At 45.0% G+C, this 23,004-nt stretch overlaps 1 long non-coding RNA gene across 1 annotated transcript in view; it reads right to left on the bottom strand.

Annotated features, from left to right (window-relative positions):
- Positions 1 to 16,303: 16,303 nt before the first annotated feature.
- The window catches only part of LOC132396556 (uncharacterized), a 148,403-nt gene continuing 141,702 nt past the window's right edge, over positions 16,304 to 23,004 (bottom strand). The window contains exon 4 of the long non-coding RNA XR_009513018.1: positions 16,304 to 22,732. This is a non-coding gene — a long non-coding RNA (uncharacterized LOC132396556). The remainder of the gene's footprint in view (positions 22,733 to 23,004) is intronic.

Here is a 23,004-nt window from a genome sequence, read left to right as displayed (position 1 = left end):
AAGAACATTATTGGTTATGAGTCATGGAGTGCTGTAGCACAGAAACAGACCCTTCAGCCCATCTAATTTGTGCCAAACTGTTATTCTACCTAGTCCAATGGAACCTGTCCTGGACCATGGCCCTCCATACCCCCCCCCCCCCCCATCCATGTACTTATACTGACTCTAGTGGGTTCCTACGGTCAGCCACATCTTTCACTTCTAAGAATTCTCTTGTGCTTCTGACAGGGTTTTTGTAGTTTCTCAGATGAGCTTGTATCCTTGGTTTTCATGTACTGAGATGAGTGACAGAGGATCATGGTCAGCTGATGTTTATGTAGTCATGTGGACAGTTTTCTCTCCATCTGTCCTGCATCTTGTTTCCTCCATTTCGAAAATTCTAGACACTGCAGCTCAATACCCTGCCCCTTTGCAACAATTTTTGACTTCCTGACCGACAAACTGCCATCATTAAGGATGGCAACAATACCTTTACCACTGTTATCCTCAACACCAATGCCCTATAAGGTTGTGTCCTCAGACCTCCCCGCTGCTCCCTGTGCACTCAAGATTGTGTGGCCAGATTCTGCTCCAAATCCCTCTAATGGGGGTTCCCAACCTGGGCTCCACAGACCCCTTGGTTAATACTAGGGGTCCATGGCATACAAAAGTTTGGGAAGTCCTGTTCTACAAGTTAGCAGGTAATATCACTGTGGTGGGCAGGATCTCAGGAAGGAGACAGAGAGTTCTGTGACATGGTGTCATGATAATAATTTTCCCTTCAATACCAACAAACTAAAAAACTGGTTGTCATGTTCAGGGAGTTCGGTGGGGTGGGGTGGCCACAGGCTCTTGTTTACATCAACAGTGCTGAGGTTAAGAGAGCTGAAAGTTTCCAGCTCTTGGGGTGACCTTTACCAATGGTTTATCCTGCTCTAACTATGTAGGAGCCATAGCCAAGAAAGTCCTCCAACTCCTCAACATGAAGTCCAAGTACATTGTCATTCAAATACACATGTATACAGCGAAACGAAGCATCATTCCTCAGGGACCAAAACACAGTGCATCAATCACAAACAGAACAGAAAATAGTATTAACACAATATTATTAAAAGATTAAAGTATTCTGTAGGTGTACAAGTTGATATATAAACATAGAAAATAGGTGCAGGAGTGGGCCATTTGGCCCTTCGAGCCTGCACTGCTATTCAGTATGATCATGGTTGATCATCCAACTCAGAACCCTGTACCTGCTTTCTCTCCATACCCCCCGATCCCTTTAGCCACAAGGACCATATCTAACTTCCTCTTAAATATAGCCAATGAACCGGCCTCAACTGTTTCCTGTGGCAGAGAATTCCACAGATTCACCACTCTGTGTGAAGAAATTTTTCCTCATCTCGGTCCTAAAAGGCTTTCCCTTTATCCTTAAACTGTGACCTCTCATTCTGGACTTCCCTAACATTGGTAACAATCTTCTTGCATCTAGCCTGTCCAATCCCTTTAGAATTTTATACGTTTCAATAAGATCCCCCCTCAATCTTCTAAATTCCAGTGAGTATAAGCCTAGTCAATCCAGTCTTTCTTTATATGAAAGTCCTGCCATCCCAGGAATCAATCTGGTGAACCTTCTTTGTACTCCAGCTATGGCAAGAATGTCTTTCCTCAGATGAGGGGACCAAAACTGCACACAATATTCTAGATGCGGTCTCACCAAGGCCTTGTACAACTGCAGTAGAACCTCCCTGCTCCTGTACTCAAATCCTTTTGCTATGAATGCCAACATACCATTTGCCTTTTTCACCGCCTGCTGTACTTGCATGCCCACTTTCAATGACTAGTATACAATGACACCCAGGTCTTGTTGCACCTCCCCTTTTCTAATCGGCCACCATTCAGATAATAATCTGTTTTCCTGTTCTTGCAACCAAAGTGGATAACCTCACATTTATCCACATTAAATTGCATCTGCCATGAATTTGCCCACTCAACTAACCTGTCCAAGTCACCCTGCATCCTCTTAGCATCCTCCTCACAGCTAACACCGCCGCCCAGCTTCGTGTCATCCGCAAACTTGGAGATGCTGCATTTAATTCCCTCATCTAAATCATTAATATATATTGTAAACAACTGGGGTCCCAGCACTGAGCCTTGCTGTACCCCACTAGTCACTGCCTACCATTCTGAAAAGGTTCCGTTTACTCCCACTCTTTGCTTCCTGTCTGCCAACTAATTCTCTATCCACATCAATACCATACTCCCAATACCATGTGCTTTAAGTTTGCACACTAATCTCCTGTGTGGGACTTTGTCAAAAGCCTTTTGAAAATCTAAATATCCACTGGCTCTCCCCTATCCACTCTACTAGTTACATCTTCAAAGAATTCTATAGCATTCGTCAGACATGATTTTCCTTTCACAAATCCATGCTGACTTTGTCCGATGATTTCACCGCTTTCCAAATGTTCTGTTATCACATTTTTGATAACCGACTCTAGCATTTTCCCCACCACTGATGTCAGGCTAACCAGTATATTATTCCCCGGTTTCTCTCTCCCTCCTTTTTTTAAAAAGTGGGTTTACATTAGCCACCCTCCAATCCTCAGGAACTAATCCAGAATCTAAGGAGTTTTGAAAAATTATTAGTAATGCATCCACTATTTCTTGGGCTATTTCCTTAAGTACTCTGGGATGCAGACCAACTGGCCCTGGAGATTTATCTACCTTTAATCCCTTCAATTTACCTAACACCACTTTCCTACTAACATGTATTTCCCTCAGTTCCTCCATCTCACTAGATACTCGGTCCCCTACTATTTCTGGAAGATTATTTATGTCCTCCTTAGTGCAGACAGAACCAAAGTAGTTATTCAATTGGTCTGCCATGTCTTTGTTCCCCATGATCAATTCGCTTGTTTTTGACTGTAAGGGACCTACATTTGTCTTAACCAATCTTTTTCTTTACACATATCTATAAAAGCTTTTACAGTCAGTTTTTATGTTCCCTGCCAGCTTTCTCTCATAATCTTTTTTCCCTTTCCTAATTAAGCCCTTTGTCCTCCTCTGCTGGACTCTGAATTTCTCCCAGTCCTCAGGTATGCCGCTTTTTCTGGCTAATTTGTATATTTCTTCTTGATACTATCCCTAATTTCTCTTATCAGCCACGGGTGCACTACCTTCCCTGGTTTATTCTTTTGCCAGACTGGGATGAACAATTGTTGTAGTTCAACCATGCAATCTTTAAATGCTTGCCATTGCATATCCACCGTCAACCCTTTAAGTATCATTTGCCAGTTTATCTTAGCTAATTCACGTCTCATACCTTCAAGGTTACCCTTCTTTAAATTCAGAACCTTTGTTTCTGTATTAACTATGTCACTCTCCATCTTAATGAAGAATTCCACCATATTATGGTCACTCTTATCCAAGGGGCCTCGCACAACAAGATTGCTAACTAACCCTTGCTCATTGCTCAATACCCAATCTAGAATGGCCTGCTCTCTAGTTGGTTCCTCGATATGTTGGTTCAGAAAACCATCCCGCATACATTCCAAGAAATTCTCTTCCTCAGCACCCTTACCAATTTGGTTCACCCAATCTCTATATAGATTGAAGTCATCCATTATAACTACTGTTCCTTTATTGCAAGCATTTCTAATTTCCTGTTTAATACCATCCCCAACCTCACTACTACTGTTAGGTGGCCTGTACACAACTCCCACCAGCATTTTCTTCCCCTTAGTGTTATGCAGCTCTACCCATATCGATTCCACATCCTCCAGGCTAATGTCGTTCCTTTCTATTGTGTTAATCTCCTCTCTAACCAGCAATGCTACCCCACCTCCTTTTCTTTCCTGTCTATCCCTGGATGTTGAGCTCCCATCCTTGGTCACCCTGGAGCCATGTCTCTGTGATCCCAACTATATCATATTTATTAATAACTATGCACATTCAATTTATCCACCTTGTTATGAATGCTCCTCGCATTGACACACAAAGCCTTCTGGCTTGTTTTTACAACACTCTTAGACCTTATACAATTATGTTGAAAAGTGGCCCTTTTTGATTTTTGCCCTGGATTTGCCTGCCTGCCACTTTTACTTTTCACCTTACTACTTTTTGCTTCGACCCTCATTTTACACCCCTCTGTCTCTGTGCACTTGTTCCCATCCCCCGCCACATTAGTTTAAAGCCTCCTGAACAGCAGCAGCAAACACTCCCCCTAGGACATAACTAAAAAGACAATACGGGGAGAAAAAATGAGGTATGAATGCAAGCTAGCCAGGAATATAAAGGAAGATAGCAAAAGCTTTTTTAGGTATTTTGCTAAAAAGCTTTTTTGAAGAGAAAGAAGATAGTTAAGAACAATGTTGGGCCCTTGAAGAATGAATTGGGTGAAATTGTTATGGGAAACAGAGAAATGGCAGAAGAATTTAATTACTTTAGATCTGTTTTCACTAAGGAAGACACAAGCAATCTCCCACATGTTTGGATGGACCAAGGACATAGGGTAAAAGAGGAAATGAAACAGATTGACATTAGGAAGGAAACGGTGATGAGAAGACTGATGGGACTGAAGGCTGACAAATCCCCAGGTCCAGATGGTCTGCATTCTAGGGTACTAAAGGAGGTGGCTCTGGAAATTGCGGATGCATTGGTAATCATTTTCCAATGTTCCTTAGATTCAGGATCAGTTCCTGAGGATTGGAGAATGGCTAATGTTATCCCACTTTCTAAGAAAGGAGGGAGGGAGAAAACAGAGAACTATCGACCTATCAGCCTGACATCGGTGGTGGGGAAGATGCTAGAGTCCATTATTAAGGATGAAATAGTGGCATATCTAGATAGCAGTGATAGGATTGGGCCGAGCCAGCATGGATTTACCAAGGGTAAATCATGGTTGACTAATCTGTTGGAGTTTTTCGAGGATGTAACCAGGAAGTTAGACAAGCGAGATCCAGTGGATGTAGTGTACCTCGATTTTCAGAAGGCATTTGATAAGGTCCCACATAGGAGATTGGTGGGTAAAATCAAAGCTCAGGGCATTGGGGGGAAGGCATTGACATGGATAGAAAACTGGTTGGCAGATAGAAAGCAAAGGGTAGCAGTGAATGGGTGTTTCTCGGAATGGCAGGTGCTGACTAGTGGGGTGCCACAGGGCTCAGTATTGGGACCACAGCTGTTTACAATTTACGTCAACAATTTGGATGAAGGCATTGAAAAAAACATCAGCAAATTTGCTGATGATACTAAGCTGGGTGGCAGTGTGACATGTGATGAGGATGTTAGGAGAATTCAGGGTGACTTGGATAGGCTGGGCGAGTGGGCAGATACTTGGCAGATGACGTTTAATGTGAATAAGTGTGAGGTTATCCACCTTGGGAGTAAGAACAGGAAGGCAGATTATTATCTGAACAGTGTAGAGTTGGGTAAGGGAGAAATACAAAGAGATCTTGGAGTCCTTGTTCATCAGTCACTGAAGGTGAATGAGCAAGTGCAGCAGGCAGTGAAGAAGGCTAATGGAATGTTGGCCTTTATTACAAAGGGAATTGAGTACAAGAGCAAGGAAATCCTCTTGCATCTGTACAGAGCCCTGGTGAGACCACACCTGGAGTATTGTGTACAGTTTTGGTCTCCAGAGTTAAGGAAGGACATCCTGGCTGTAGAGGCAGTGCAGCGTAGATTCACGAGGTTAATTCCTGGGATGTCTGGACTGTCTTACGCAGAGAGGTTAGAGAGACTGGGCTTGTATACGCTGGAATTAAGGAGATTGAGAGGGGATCTGATTGAAACATATAAGATTATTAAGGGATTGGACAAGATAGAGGCAGGAAATATGTTCCAGATGCTGGGAGAGTCCAGTACCAGAGGGCATGGTTTGAGAATAAGCGGTAGGTCATTTAGCGCAGAGTTAAGGAAAAACTTCTTCTCCCAGAGAGTTGTGGGGGTCTGGAATGCACTGCCTCAGAAGGTAGTGGAGGCCAATTCTCCGGATGCTTTCAAGAAGGAGCTAGATAGGTATCTTATGGATAGGGGAATCAAGTGATATGGGGACAAGGCAAGAACCGGGTATTGATAGTAGTTGATCAGCCATGATCTCAAAATGGCGGTGCAGGCTCGAAGGGCCGAATGGTCTACTTCTGCACCTATTGTCTATTGTCTATTGACATTGGTTCCAGTCCAGCCCAGGTACAGCCTGTCCTGTTTGTACTGGTCCCACGTCCCCCAGAACTGGTCCAATGCCCCAGAAATTTGAATCCCTACCCCGGCACCATTTTTCAAACCACGTATTCATCTGAAATATCCTCCTATTTCTACTCTGACTAGCACGTGGCACTGGTAGTAATCCAGAGATTATTAACTTTGTGGTCCTACTTTTTAGTTTATCTCCTAACTCCCTAAATTCACCTTGTAGGACCTCATCCCGTTTTTTACCTATATCATCGGTACCTATGTGCACCACGACCACTGGCTGTTCATCCTCCCATTCCAGAATGTCCTGCAGCCGCTCAGAGACATCCTTGACTCTTGCACCAGGGAGGCAACATACCATCCTGGAGTCTCATTTGCAGCAGCAGAAACGCCTATCTATTCCCCTTACAATCGAATCCCCTATCACTATAGCTCTCCCACTCCTTGTCCTTCCCTCCTGTGCCGCAGAGCCACCCATGGTGCCATGAACTCGGCTGCTGCTGCCTTCCCCTGATGAGACATCTCCCCCAACAGTATCCAAAACAGTATATCTGTTTAGGAGGGAGATGGGCTCAGGGGACTCCTGCACTACCTGCCTACTGCTACGCTGTGTAGTGGCCACCCATTCCCTTTCTGCCTCTGAAACCTTTACCTGCGGTGTGGCCAACTCACTGAACGTGCTATTCACGACTTTCTCAGCATCGCAGATGCTCCAGTATGAATCCAATCGCAGCTCCAGCCGCTCAATGCGGTTTGCCAGAAGCTGCAGCTGGACACACTTCCTGCACACATAGTCGTCAGGGACACTGGAAGTATCCCTGATTTCCCACATGCTGCAGGATGAACAAACCATGGGGCTGATCTCAGCGGTCATGACCTACCCAATACGTTGCCTCAACTTTTGAAACGTTCTCCTTTTAAAGGCTTACCCGACCTTACCTCACTTGGAGTGAAGTTCGTCCTCAGCCCCTGCTCGCGGAAGCCTCTCGAAACAAAGCCTTCCTGCTCTGTCTCCCTCTGCAACGTTGCCCGCTCTGTCTAACTGCTCTCTTTAAATCCTCCCGCTGCCTCATGGTCTGACTTACATGCGCTTGCATAGTCGCACCCCCGTTAAAGTGCCGAAGAAAATGACCGACTTCCACAAACTGCTCCCTTTAAATCCTCCTGCCGCCTCATGGTCCGACTTACACATATAAAGTGCATACACAACATATAGTTAAATATACAACTGTATTACTGTTGCTAGAACTGCAATAAATAATGTGTGGCAACAGACGGTTCAGAAGTCTCACAGCCTGGGGAAAGAAGCTGTTCACCAGCCTAACAGCCCTTGCTCCTGACAGTAGGAGGTCAGAAAGATTGTGGGAAGGATGGGAGGCGTCCTTCACAATGTTGAGGGCTCTGTGAATGCAATGCCACTGTTGGATGCCTTGGATGGAAGTGGGGGGGGGCGTTGGGAGATGTCCTCAGAAGGCTACAAAAAATGGCATTTAACTGCTTACCATCACCAGTATTTATTGACGTATCAAAGCAGGCATCCTGCATAACAGCGTTGAAGGAAACTGCAGCGAGTGGATATCAGTAAAACCAGCCTCTCCTCTGTGGACTTGCTCGATACTTCCAACTGTCTCAGTAAAGCATTTTGTTCATCGGAAGGAGAAGTCAATATTCTTGCCATCAAGTTGTAGGGCACCCAGATTGAATATAAGAACTTGCTCCTCCACCCTGAGGGTAGTTATGGATCGACACGTTGGAAAGGGAATGGGAATCAGAATTTAAATGTCTAGCCACCGGGAAATCCTGCTTGTGGCAGATGTTGCAGAGGTGCTCGACGAGGCGGTCCCCCAATTTATGACAGGTCTCACCAATGTAGAGGGGGCCGCACTGGGAACACTGACCACAATAGATGATCCCAGCCGATTCTCAGGTGAAGTGTTGCCTTCCCTGGAAGAACTATTTGGGTCCCTGAGTGGAGGTGAGGGTGGGGGTGTATATACTGTGGCTGTGTATTGTGCTGTAGGCCACTTCGGGATAAATGCTGGGAGGGAGATTAGTGGGGAAGGAATACTAGACAAGGGTATTGTGGAGGGAGTGATCCCTGCAAAAAACAAAGGGTGTGGATGAGGTAAAGATATGTTTGATACGTTTAGTGGTAGGGTCCTTTTGGAGATGGAAGAAGTTACAGAGTATAATGTGTTTCACTGCATGTTCCAAATAAATGGAATCTATCACCATTGTGATGAGTAAACCAGGCTGAGAAGGGGTCCAGAGTTTTCCTCCCTGTGAACTATGCTGCTAACAAAAGAGAAAGAAGAAGAGGGGGGAGGCATCCTGCTGCAGATGCTAATGAGAAAGAGAGAGAGAGAGAGAGAGAGATGATTTAGTATTATGGCTTCTTCACTAATTGTTTACCTTGCTTCAAGGACTTGGCCTGCTGGTGTGGATTCTTGCTGAGACAGTGAGGAGGGACCAGGTGATGGACAGTTAATGGACGGCCGTTACCCCGTAACGGGAGATAAAAAGCAGGTCTGCGAAGACACAAGCAGACACACCACGGGACACTGAAAGAGCATTGTGCATCCACATGAAGGTGGGGGTTTGGAGGATCGATTTGGAGGAATTGATTAGAGGCTCACAGTGTGTGAAGGCAGACCAGTGGGGGCTTGTGTGTGTGTCCACCCTCGCCTGGGTGACAGGCTTACCATTGAAGAACGGTCTTGCCAGGTACAGGATCACAGTCAGTGACCATAACAGGACAGGAAGACGATGGAAAGATCGATGGCAACTGCATCATCTCTCTCTTTCTCTCTCTCTCTCTCTCTCTCTCTCTCTCTCTCTCTCTCTCTCTCTCTCTCTCTCTCTCTCTCTCTCTCTCTATCTCTCTCTCTCTCTCTCCCCCCCCCCAACGGTACACCAGCAACTACCTCGACTTAAACTAAACTGAACAGAACTGAGCTGAACTCTGCACCATCGTAAAACTATTCATTTACCCCTAGACTTTGAAAGAGTTTGGTTTTGACTCTTTCTTCCACACTTCTGTATATATCATTGCTAACCTGTTTCATATACCTGCATTTTTATAGTACTGTGTTACTTAGTTTACTAATAAACACTATTAGTTAAAGTAATACCAGACTCCAACGTGTATTCCATTTCTGCTGGTTCGGTAACCCGGTCACGGGGGTTTAAAAAAAACAAATTGGGGGCTCATCCGGGATCTGAATGTAAAATTCAAATCTGTTTGAATTGATCGGGATAAATTTCCTTATTTAATTTGGTGCAGAAAAACATCAGAAATGGAGTTTGAGGTTAATAAGTTTGTGGCGGATCCAACCCCTGAGGGGCTGGACGAGGCTAAAAGGGATGTACTGATGGGAATTGCTCGGAAGTTAAAGATTAATTCTATGGTGGAACTGGGCTAATGGACTGAATGGCCTCTGTATCCATCCCCCTCTGTGAAATGTCCCTGACCCAGCAAGAGTGGACCATTCACTGGATTGCTTACCTTTCTTCAGAGACCAAACAACAAAAACATCCAAAGGAATGATTGCAAAAGTGGACAATACAATGAAGAGGGCCAACAGCAAAGCACTTGTTCCCGTCTTGGCTAGGTGGATCTCGCGGGTGTCTCTCCTATGCTTATTCATAGCCACACAGCAGTAGCTCCCTCTCAGCCCGGACAGAACCAGCTTTCCTACACTCTCCAGATCTCCGGTGACTCTCATCTCGCTGCTGTTCATGGGCAATGTGCTGTCCTCGAGGTCAATCCACGTGATGTTTGCAGGGGGCTTCCCTTCAGCCCTGCACACGAGGGTGGTTCCAGTATCAACAGTCACAAGAGACAGAGTCAGGATGGTGGCCAGGACTTGGAGGAGGAAAGAAAATCAAATTAAGTTCATTGAATCTTTACAATTTTTATGTTAGAGAACAGCATCATCATTATGTGACATGTCGCAGGATCTGGGCGATCATGGTCTCATGATCATGACTGATCACAAATTTTTCTACAGAAGTGCCTTCTTCTGGGCACTGTCTTTACAAGATGGGTGACCCCAGACATTATCAATACTCTTCAGAAATTGCTTGCCTTGTGTCATTGTTTGCATAACCAGGGTTTGTGATCTGCTCCAGCTGCTTGTACGACCATCCACCACCTACTCCCATGGCTTCAACTGCCCCAGATGGGGGGTGGGTGTGTTAGGGTGGCTAGCCAGCTTCTACACCTTGCCCAGGGGTGACCTACAGGCTAGCAGAGGACCAGAGCTCCTCACACCTCCTTTGGTAGAGATGTAATTTTAGAGATACAGGATGGAATTTACCGTTCCGCCCTTCGAGCCATGCTGCCCAGCAAACCCTGACAACCCCAATTTACCACAAACATAATCACAGGACAATTAAACTACTAATCGGTACAACTTTGGAATGTGGGAATAAACTAGAGCACCTGGAGGAAACCCATGCATTCCACAGGGAAGACAGACATACTCCTTACGGAGGACACTGGGATTGATCTCTGAACTCCAACACCCCGAGCTGTAATAGCATCACACAAACCGCAACCTTACTGTGGTATGCTAAAGTGGAGGGAAAATTCCATCAGCAAACAGACTGGATCTGGACTGTAATGGATCCCAGGGTGAGCGTTCCTGCTGAAGGTCGATGAAGGTTACCCAGGTCGGCTATGGATCTTGCAACACTGAGCCAGTAATCTCAGTGGTTCAATAGGGAATGGAAACACATCCATTTAGATTGGAAATGATGAGTGTCTTTAGCCAGAGAGTGGTGAGTCTGTGGAATTCATTAGCACAGACTGCTGTGGAGGCCAAGTCATTGGGTACATTTAGACCAGAGGAACAAAAAAGACTGGAGCAGAATGAGGCCATTCAGCCCATTGAGTCTGCATTGCAAATTCATGATGGCTGATCAATTTTCCCTCTTAACCCCATTCTCCTGCCTTGACCCATAACCTTTCATGCCCTGACTAATCAATAACCTCTGAAATTCCAGTTAAGTACACAAAATGACCTGGATTCCACATTCACTCTATCAATTCCATCATCCAAATCATCCAAATCTTTGACACAGTCCCAAACCCGACCCCTGTGGAACAACACTAGTCCCTGGGAACCAATCTGAAAACGCAAAAAGCATTTGCCAAGAACAATCATGGTCAAAGAGCATAAAAATCATGCCAGGGTTAAATTCGGGAACATTTCAAAGAGCAGATTTGTAGGGATTTCGGAGACCTGCTCCACACACACTTCAGCAGCAGAATCACTCGACCCAGTCTGAATATGGAAAGGGGACTCATGCCCAGATGATAAACAGGAAAATACAAGCGTTACACAGTCCGTCCACCCAGTAGAAAAAACCTCTACGAGAACGCTTTGTCACCCTTGTGTCTTTGCCAGGTTCCCGTCAGCATGGATGCGGTCGTCATTCCAGATAGGGAGTGGTGTGAAATCACAAACTGCAGAGCCAGGTAATAGGGTTCAGGGGGTCAGAGTGGGTTGGGGAGGGACCTGTCTTCACATTGAGGACGTTCTTGATAAAGCAGAGCTGAACTCAAATGTGTGATTAATCACCATCTCTTCCAGTGTTACTCCCCAGAAACCTCCCGCTGAAGTCAGTTGATTCAGTTGTGTTGTAAACAGAAATGTGTTGGATATACTCTGGACTGCATGCTGAGTGGTTGCATCACAGTTTGGTATGAAGCCTTCAATGCACAGGATCGCAAGAGGATGCAGATGGTTCCATCCCTGGATCCAGGACATCTGCAACGAGTGATGCCCAGAAGAAGCAGCATTCATCATTAAAAACCCTCATCATCTGGGACATGCCCTCTTCGTCTTACCACCTTTGGGCAGAGAGTTCAGCAGCCTGAAGACCCAGACGTAACAAATCAGGAACAGCTTCTTCCCCTGCACCAGCGGAGTTCTGAGTAGTCCATGAATGTAAATATTCTGTTTCTCTTTTTCACAATTTCTTTAGTAGTTTTTATGTATTGTCCTGTAATGCTGCACAAAACATCATACTTCATGACAACTTCTTTAAACTGTTATTTTGCAATCAACATGAATGTTGCAATCTTTAATTTACTTTGTATTTGATCATAAATAATGACTAATTAAAATTTTCTTTGTTCCTTCCTGATTTGCTGCACTAGGAACTTTTAAAAACTCTTTCCATTTCGGACATAACTGATGTATGTTACAGACTTGGAATGTTGGGTGTCCGTCTGGTGATGCCCCACCAGCAGTTCAACAGCCAGAGGATGAAGCCTTTGTAGCAGCTTTCAGTTCCACACAGTACAGGTGCTGAGGACTGGGTCACCGAGGCAAAATGTGTCAAGATGGACTTCCTTATCTAAAGCTAACCATTGATCTTGCAAAGCCTCTCTAGTGTTTTTGTACTTTGTGGTAACCACGAAGTTCAGGAAACTGCAAGGAGTCTTATTTCCGCCGAGCCAGCAAAGAGACCAGTGGTGCTTGAGAGCTTACTGAGAGAAGAGAATGCTGTTCTTTCTACCGAGCGCCATTATCCTGAGTGTCTCTGTCGTCTGTAAGTATCTTGTAATAAAAAGCAGTGAGTGGTTTTTCTGACTGTCTTATCTGCGAGAAGTGTAGGAGCTGGAATGAGTTTGCAGTGGCAACTGAAGGGGTTCAATTATACATCTCATGGACACACACAGTCTTTCAGATGGTGTGTGTGTATGTGAGAGAGAAAGAGAGAGAGAGAGAGAGAGAGAGAGAGAGAGAGAGAGAAAGAGAGAAATTGTTATTAATAACAGCACTCTAAACTAAAGTAATGGAAAACTTGAGAAAACTAATTTAAACTGTAATGGTTGGAGTCAATGAGGCTGAATCCTGTCCTGTCCCCAGGTCTCTGGAGGGAGAGATTAGCTCTTGAATGGAGCTGTAGGGCGGTGTGATCCTGGCACTGAGAGTGAGAGATTTCGAAGTTGGAACAGATACTGGGTGATTCTTTCAGGAAAGGGGTCGTGGCCGTGCAGATTACCAATAGTGAGACAGGAGTGTTCAACAGGGGAATTGATGAGGCCTGAAGGAACGGGGAAGTTCAATGTGAGGATCACTGAAGGTGGAAGCACAGGTGAATAAGGTTAAGGTGGCAGACAGGAGACTGGCCTTCATTATCCAGTGCATAAAACATGAAAACAGAGAGGTTATGGTTCAAACGTGTCAACTATTGGGTTAGCCACTTGCTCTGAGTACACGTCTGATCACAACTGACAGGGAGGGTACAATTGACCAGGAAACGGTGTCCAGGAGATTCAACACTCTGGGTCCTGAGATGGGTGACATCTTTCAAGTTCAAGTTTGATTACAATTTACCCATACATAAACACCGCCAAACAGAAGTGTTACTGGGGGGGGCAAGGTGCAAAACACAGTACCAAAACTCTCACACAGCACAGGGCACATATAAGACAGAAAGCACATGCAAGCTACCAGTAAAATACAGAGAGACTCAAAAAATACATCGTCCAAGACCATGAATGTTGCAGCACATTCCGGTTGAGCACAATTTGGCTTGTCTTCTGCAGAGCGAACACGGGGGGTTGAGGGGGACATCTCCGATTCCAGTTTGGGCGCCGCGCACGCAGCCCCCGGCACTCCGGTGAGGCACACGGATTCCAGCGCCTCTCTCCTGGGCAGCCGTAAACAGGCGACACCGGGTCTTGTCCTCGCTGTGACTGTGGTCACCCAGTTCCCCCGAAAATAAATTACTGAATCGCACGTGCAGCGTTGCACATTAACAATGTCCAACAGGGTCTTGCGATCGCAGCAAAGCGACGAAGACCACCACTCGCTCTTAGACTGCACGCTTCACGCACCGACTCCTGCCACTCCTCTCTGACGGCAGACAGCCGCACGATCCTCACCAGCTGAGAGCGGGGTTACTGGAGAGACATTGCTGTTGTTAGTGAGGGGACTCACTTTTCAGTGATTCACTTTTATATCAATGACAGTAGGAAGAGACGGAGTAAACCTTTCACAAAATCTGATGACCGACAGTGAGGTGGGAAAGTGGTCTGGGACCCGGGCACTGCGAGTCTGCGAGAGAGGCAGGAGAAGAAAGTGCAGATGGGGTATAATGAGGTGGGAAGCTGCTTGTTTGAAGAACAGAACAGAATGCAGTGATGGAACTAGTGAATGCAGGTGTACAGACGAGTCTGGGTTTGTTGGTTCCCGACACAGAGAGGCAATAAAAAGCCGAAAATGTAGGAAAAACTCAGTCTACCGCATCAGACCGCGAGTGCGCATGTGGCCGATCGATTGCACTGTGAGTAGATTAGGCTGTAGGTTTCAGCTGATTGGGGACCTCAGGGCAAAATGTGAACCAATCCTCATGGAGGGACCAGAAATGGAGAGAGAGAGCAATCTCAGGTTCCTGGGTGTCAAAATCTGTGAGGATCTAACGTGGGTCCAAAATACCGGCCGATGCAGCAAGACAGCGGCTACATTTCCAGAGGAGTCTGAGGAGATTTTGTTTGCCAATTAAGACACGAAAATTCCTGCAGCTGTCCTGCGGTGAGCATAGTGCCAGCTCTTCACTGTCTGGTATGGGGTGGGCCGGGCTACTGCACAGCGTCGAAAGAAGCTACAGAGACTTGTAAAATTAGCCAGCTCCATCTTGTGTATTAGCCTCTGTAGCAACCAATACATCTTCAAGGAGCGGTGCGTTAGGCAGGTTATGGGCTGGGCTGGGGGTGGGGGGGGATGAGGGTGGGTCACCTGGATCATGGGGTCCCTTAGTAATGGATGCCACCTTTTTGAGGCATTGCTCCTTGAAGATGATGTGGATGATGGGGAGGCAACTGCTCATGATGGAACTGACTGAGTTTACAACTTTCTGCAGCTTATTTCAATCGTGCATTTCTCCGTCGACCTCACCATGAACAGCAATGCTGCCAGTTAGAATGCTCTCTATCTGCAGAAATTGGCGAGAGTCTCTTCATTCTATTCTGTTGACTCTCTAGCTCAGTGTAATACTCATCACTCAGCAGGTCAGACAAGCATCTGGGGAAAGAGAAGCAGGGACTGAGAGTAAGAAACTGCTTCAGCTGGCAATGAAAGTGGTGATGGGTGGAACACATTAAATTTCTCTGATAGAGTGCAGTTACAGAACATAGAATAGTACAGCACATTACAGGCCCTTCGGCCCACAATGTTGTGCCGACCCTCAAACCCTGCCTTCTATATAACCTCCCACCTTAAATTCCTCCATATACCTGTCTAGTAGTCTCTTAAACTTCACTAGTGTATCTGCCTCCACCACTGACTTAGTCAGTGCATTCCACGCACCAACCACTCTCTGAATGAAAAACCTTCCTCTAATATCCCCCTTGAACTTTCCACCCCTTACCTTAAAGCCATGTCCTCTTGTGCTGAGCAGTGGTGCCCTGGGGAAAAGGCACTGGCTGTCCACTCTATCTATCTGTGTGGCTGTTAGCATCAAACTGAATTCCCATAGGCTGCATAGGTTACAGAAGATTAGCTTTATTTGTCACGTGTACATCAAAACATACAGTGAAATGTGTCATTGGTATCAATAACTCACACTGTTTGAGTGATTAGGCTTGGATTAAATTGGGGGTTTGCTGGGCGGCATGGCTCGAAGGGCCTATTTTTCACTCTACCTCAACAAATAAATATAAAAATAACTAAAAAGTAAAGCCATGTCCCAGCACCTCCTTCTGGTGCTGCTCCCTCTTTTACTTTCTTTCATGGCCTTCTGTCCTCTCCTATTAGATTCCCCTTTCTCCATCCCTGCATCACTTTCACCAAACAACTTTTCCACCCCTCCCCCTCTCCAGATTTCACCTATTACCTCATGTTTCTCTCACCTCTTCCCCCCACTTTTTAAATCTACTCCTCATCTTTCTTCAGTCCAGCTGAAGGTTCTCAGTCCAAAATGTCGTCTGCACTCTTTTCCCTAGATGCTGCCTGGCTCACTGAGTTCCTCCAGAATTTTGTGTCTGTTGCTTGGATTTCCAGCATCTGCAGATTTTCTCTTGTTTGTGATAGGAAAACTCTACAACCTTTCCATTAGATATGGGGTTATGACCAAAGAAACTGGCTGGAGTTGCTTAGCACTTTAATGTTAGCACGTCAGTATTTATTAGCTTCATCAAAAATCAAACATCCAAACATCTGTGAAAACAGTGAAAAGACAAATGCCAACATTTGTAGAATGATGTCTCCAAGAAAACACATAAATAACTCCATACTTATTCATGTCGAGTGTGAGTTTGCCTCTCACACGTGTGTGTGTATGTGTGTGTGTATGAGGAGCGTGTTAACCAATTGCTCTCTGTCACACTGTCTCAGATATTCACATCCGTTCTGAAGTGAAGTGACCAGAATTGGATTCCGTTCTGTATTTATCCTTTCCACTGTTTACTGCTGTTTTGACACAACATTCCTTCCCTGTGGTCAGTTCCTCTGTGTATGAATCCTTAGATCACCAATGCTTTCATCACAACCTACAGCACTCCCTGACCTTTCCAATTACTTGTGTTGTCTTCACTGGCGCATCGGAGGCTAAGAGGAGACCTGACAGAAGGATAGAAAGTCATATTCACAGGGTTTTATTTCCAGATGGAAATGTAAAATACCAGAGGGCACAGGTTTAAGATGTGAGGGTGAGTGTTTAAAAGATATTTATCAGGTAATTTTGTTTTACAGAATGTGGTACAAACCTGGAATGCGTTACCAATGGAGGTGGTGGACACCTGATACAATGGCATAGACTATCAGGCATTTAGACAGGCACGTGAACAAGAGGGGAATGGAAAGATCTAGAACCTGATCAGTTTAATTTGGCATCATGGTCTAGCCGTAGCCAACCTCTCGAAGCACTGTAGATGAGAGTGTTACCCATCGATAGTCACTGAGGCAGCTCACAATTCAGTAAGAGATTTCTCCCACAGAGTAGTGAATTATGAACCTCAAAGAAGTCTGTGGCACTCTAGCTATATATATATATATATTTGCATAAGACTTCTGCACAGTACTGAATATGTCACCACGTACTATCCTGAGTTAATTTTCTTGCAGGCATTCACAGGGGTTCAGTCGATACAAAGATATGCAATAGAATCAATGAAAAACTACACACAAGCAAAGATGGACAAACAACTAAAGTGTAGCGCCAATGTTCAGAGCATAATTATAAGACCAATGGATCATAAGATATAAGAGCAGAAGTAGGCCATTTGGCCCCTTGAGTCTGTTCCGTCACACAATCATGAGCTGATCCAATTCTTCCAGTCATCCCCACTCCCCCGTCTTCTCCCATACCCTTTGATGGCCTGGATAATCAAGAACCTGTCTATGTCTGCCTTAAATACACCCAATGACTTGACCTTCACAACAAATTCCATAGATTTACCACCCTCTGACTAAAGTAATTTCTCCACATCTCAGTTCTAAAAGGACATCCTTCAAACTTGAAGTCATGCCCTCTTGTCCTAGAATCCCTTACCACGGGAAATAACTTTGCCATATCTAATCTGTTCATGCCTTTTAACATTTGGAATGTTCCTATGAGACACCCCCCCCCCCTTCATTCTCTAAACTCCAGGGAATACAGCCCAAGAACTGCCAGACATTCCTCATACAGTAACCCTTTCAGTCCTCGAATCATTCTCGTGAATCTTCTCTGAACCCTCTCTAATGTCAGTTTATCCTTTCTAAAAAAAGGAGCCCAAAACTGCACACAATACTCCAAGTGTGGTCTCATGAGTGCCTTATGGACACTCAACATCACATCCCTGTTCTTATATTCTAGAAATGAATGCCAACATTGCCTTCTTCACAAGTGACTCAATCTGGAGGTTAACTTTTAAGGTATCCTGCACAAGAACTCCCCAGTCTCTTTGCATCTCTGCATTTTGAATTCTCTCCCCATCGAAAGAATAGTCTGCCCACTTATTTCTTCCACCAAAGTGCATGACCATACATTTTCCAACATTGTATTTCATTAGCCACTTCTTCACCATTCCCCTAAATTATCTAAGTCTCTCTGCAGGCTCTCTGAATCCTCAATACTACCTGATCATCCACCTATCTTTGTATCATCAGCAAATTTAGCCACAAATCTATTTCCATGGGCTCTTACCTTGCTAAGTAGCCTCACGTGTGGCACCTTGTCAAAGGCCTTCTGAAAATCCAAGTACACCACATCTACTACATCTCCTTTGTCTACCCTGCTTGTAATTTCCTCAAAGAATTGTAATAGGTTTGTCAGCCAGGATTTTCCTTTCAAGAAACCATGCTGGCTTTGGCCTATATTGTCAGGTGCCTCCAGGTATTCCATAATCTCATCCCTAACAATTGATTCCAACAACTTCACAACCACTGATGTCAGGCTAACAGTGACATCTGCTGCCTCCCAACCTTCTTAAATAGCGGAGTAACACTTGCAGTCTTCCAGTCATCTGGTACAATGCCAGAATCTATCAATTCTTGAAAGATCATCTTTAATGACTCTGCAATCTCTCCAGCTACTTCCTTCAGAACCCAAGGGTGCATTCCATCAGGTCCAAGAGATTTATCCATCCTCAGACCATTAAGTTTCCTGAGCAACTTCTCAGTCGTAATGTTCACTGCACAAACTTCACTTCCCTGACACTCTTGAATGTCTGGTATACTGCAGCTGTCTTCTACTGGGAAGACTGATGCAAAATACACATTCAGTTCCTCTGCCATTACTGTATCTCTCATTAGGATATCTCCAGAGTCATTTTGTATTGGTTCTTTATCAACCCTCGACTCTCTTTTACCCTTTATATGCTTAAAAAGCTTTTAGTATCTTCTTTGATATTAGTCGCCAGCTTCCTCTAATAATTCATCTTTTCCTTACAAATGACCTTCTTAGTTTACTTCTGCAATTCTTTAAAAGCTCTCCAATCCTCTGTCTACCCACGAGCTCTGCCGTCCTTGCATGCCCTCTCTTTTGCTTTTACTTTGGCTCTGACTTCACTTGTCAGCCACGGTAGTGTCCTTCTTCCATTTGAAAATTTCTTCTTATTTGGAATATATCTGTCTTGCACTTCCCTCACTTTTCGCAGAAACTCCAGCTATTGATGCTCTGTGGTCTTGCATGCAAATGTCCCTTTCCAATCGACTTCGGCCAGATCCTCTCTCATGCAATTGTAACTTCCTTTATTCCACTGAAAAGCAACACATTAAATGGAATTTACATTGAACCCCTGGGGTTCCTTCTTCACCACAGTGGCATCTTACTCAATCAGTATTGCCGTTCAGTCTGTTCTCCTTCTCTCCTTTCTGAACATCTTTTAGCCAGGAATATCGAGAGCCCAGCCCCACCATTACTGTAAAAGACACCAGTAGTCTTTGTTACATCTTGTTTTTACACAGCTGTTTCTGTCTTTGACTCACCGGTCTCGCTCAAGAACCTTGTGTCTACACTTGCTTCTCCAGTTCCATCTGCCGCTCCCAATTCTTTATTCATCTTAGTTGTCTTTCTGTTGTCACCTGCCATTTAGTTCAGCCTCTCTCTCACCACATCAGTGACCCTCTCCCTGATACTTGCTCATTTTTCAAGGGGTTCTCCTGCCCCAGAACTGATTCACTGCCCCTACAATTAGAACAGTAACAGTGCAAGGAACCCTCAAGAGCTATAAAGATCTTTATGATGGAGCAGACTCAATGGGTGGAAAGGCCTAATTCTGACATATGGTCTTCTGAGATTTTGGCAGACTCAACATAAACACTAATAATCCAATCTTAAGACCATAAGACCATAAGGTTCAGGAGCAGAAGTAGGCCATTCAGCCCATTGAGTCTCCTCCACCATTCAATTATGGGCTGATCCACTTCATCCAGTCATTCCCATTGCCCTGCCTTAACCCCATACCCTTTGATGCCCCAGTTAATCAAGAACCTATTTATCTCTGCCTTAAATACACCCAACAACTTATGGGAATGTAAATTTTTAGACATTCCAAAGAGTGGAAACTGATGATGGATTTACCTCCCAGCCCATACCCGAGAGTCATGGAGTCACGTCTGTTACGGTACACAATTGACCATGCTTGTTTTTGGAGAGTAGACGCTCCGACTCTCTGACGCTAGCTTGCATGGCCCCTTTAAAGACTCAGGGCTGCCCCGCTAATTGGTGGCTGCGTATTGGTGCCAGGATTTTAATATTTAAAGAGCACTTGAATTGAGCTTCAGTGCTCAATCAGCAGTTCAACTTTGGATTCTTATCTGGCATCTCACTTAGAACCCTGTCCTTGTCTCAGTCCCATGTCGTGTGTCAATTCTAGTCTCAGCAACTCCAGCACTTGGATCCAAGCCATCCTCACCACAGTCTCTTGTCACACTGTAGAAACATAGAAAAACTGCAGCTCAATACAGGACCTTCCAAGCACCTTAAACCTGTGTCCTCTCATGATAGCCATTTCAGCCCTGGAACAAGCCTTTGACTATCCACACGATCAATGCCTCTCATCATCTTATTCACCTCTATCAGGTCACCTCTCATTCTCTGTCGCTCCAAGCAGAAAAGGCCAAGTTTACTCAACCTCTTGTCATAAGGCATGCTCCCCAATCCAGGCAACATCCTTGTAAATCTCCTCTGCACCCTTTCTATGGTTTCCACATCCTTCCTGTAGTGAGGCAACCAGAGCTGAGCACAGTACTCCAAGTGGGATCTGACCAGGGTCCTATTTAGCTGTAACATTACCTCTTGATCTTAAACACAATGTCACGTTGGTGAAGGCCAATGAACCGGATGCATTCCTAACCACAGAGTCAACCTCTGCAGCAGCTTTGAGCGTCCTATGGATTCGGACCCCAAGATCCCTCTGATCCTCCACACTGCCAAGAGTCCTACCATTAATACTATAATCTGTCATTGTATTTGACCTAACAAAATGAACCACCTCACACTTATCTGAGCTTAACTCTATCTACCACTTCTCAGCCCAATTTTGCATCCCATCGATGTCCCGCTGTAACCTCTGACAGCCCTCCACACTATCGACAACACCTCCAACCTTAATGTCATCAGCAAATTTACTAACCCATTCCCCCCACTTCCTCCTCCAGGTCATTTATAAAAATCGCAACAGAAGGGGTCCCAGAACAGATCCCTGAGGCACACCACTGGTCACCGATATCCATGCAGAATATGACCCATCTACAACCACACTTTGCCTTCTGTGGGCAAGCCAGTTCTGGATCCACAAAGCAAGGTGCCCTTGGATCCCATGCCTTCTTACTTTCTTAATAAGCCTTGCAAGGGGTACCTTATCAAATGCCTTTCTGAAATCCATATACACTACATTTACAGCTCTACCTTCATCAATGTGTTTAGTCACATCCTCAAAAAATTCAATCAGGCTTGTAAGATACAAGTTGCCTTTGGCAAAGCCATGTAGATTATTCCTAATCATATTTTGCCTCTCCAAATGTTCATAAGTCCTGCCTCTCAGGATCTTTTCCATCAACTTAACAACCACTGAAGTAAGACTCACTGGTGTATAATTTCCTGGTCTATCTCTACACCCCTCCTCGAATAATCTCTACTCCCTTTCTTAAATAATCTCTGCTCCCCTTCACTGGGAAACTTACTCCTCACCCATCAAGTTCATGCCAAAAAAGTATGAACCCACTGACATTAATTCTTTATTGATCACGATTCATTTTCCTCACATTCCCCACAATTCTCCCAGTTTCCATTTCTCACCTACAAACACGCAGTTTACAGTGGCCAGTTAATTAACAACCGTCTCCTTCTGGATTTGTGTGGAGGGCCTGTGTAGGAGAAACCCATGTGGTCACAGAGAGAGCATGTAAAGTAAATGGACAGCACCAGTTGTCGGGGCAACCCATGTCCCTGGAGCTCTCAGACAGCAGCTCTACCAGTCCTGATGTTAAGTCTCAGCCTGAAGCATCAACTAAGCTTATTCATTTCCATAGATGCTGCCTGACCTGCTGAGGTCCTCTGGCATTTTGTGGGTTTACGTCTAACAGCTGGTCCACTGTGCGTAGCCATGTCTTACTGTCAGGTAATTCATTGGATGGAGCGTTGAAGAAAGTGATGTAAATGCGATGTTTCTCTTTCTCCTCAGCTTAGAGCTGTGAGAACCATGGCTCCGGTCAAGAAGAACCTCCTTGGGTGCCGCAATCTCTCTCATTTTATTTCTCTGCATTTACCATCTGTTCAGTATGACGCAACACAACACTGTCATAGTTCAGTCCCCTTTCAACAGGGCAGAGACACAGGGTGGGCACACGATTCACCCATGATGGAATGGTGGGGCAGAGTCAATGGGACAAATGGTCTAATTCTGCTCCTGGGTCTTATGGTCTTAGGGCATGACTCCTGTAGTGTCTGTGGCCTCAGCTCAGCATTAACACCACACCTCTGTCTTCACAGCTGCTGATAATAATAGATGGACCAAGGAGACCCCAGACGTGGTGGTAGGGAGAGAAGGGAATTCCTTGGTTCTGTTCTGTTTTTTCACTCTCCCTCACGATGAATACAATAAGAACATCAGCATCGTCTGGAAGTACAAGAAGGGAGGTGACACACTTTTAAATTACACCAATTATCTATCAGGACAAGAATTTAAAAATCACATTGAGAACAACAAAAGAGATCGCTTCCAGCCTCTGGGGAACCCACGGGAGAATGACGCTTCAATAATGGTCAAAGAACTGAAGAAAGAGGACGGGAAAGCATTCAATTGTCAAGAATATTTCACTGAAGAACCACAAGAAAAATATGCAGATGCTAATAGAACCATCAAAGTAACAGGTGAGGAGCAATTGCATC

The sequence above is a fragment of the Hypanus sabinus genome, chromosome 7 (assembly GCF_030144855.1).
Source record: "Hypanus sabinus isolate sHypSab1 chromosome 7, sHypSab1.hap1, whole genome shotgun sequence".
NCBI lineage: Eukaryota > Metazoa > Chordata > Chondrichthyes > Myliobatiformes > Dasyatidae > Hypanus > Hypanus sabinus.
The sequence above is the reverse complement of the archived record's forward strand: the minus strand, read 5'-3'. Positions and strand labels throughout refer to the sequence as shown.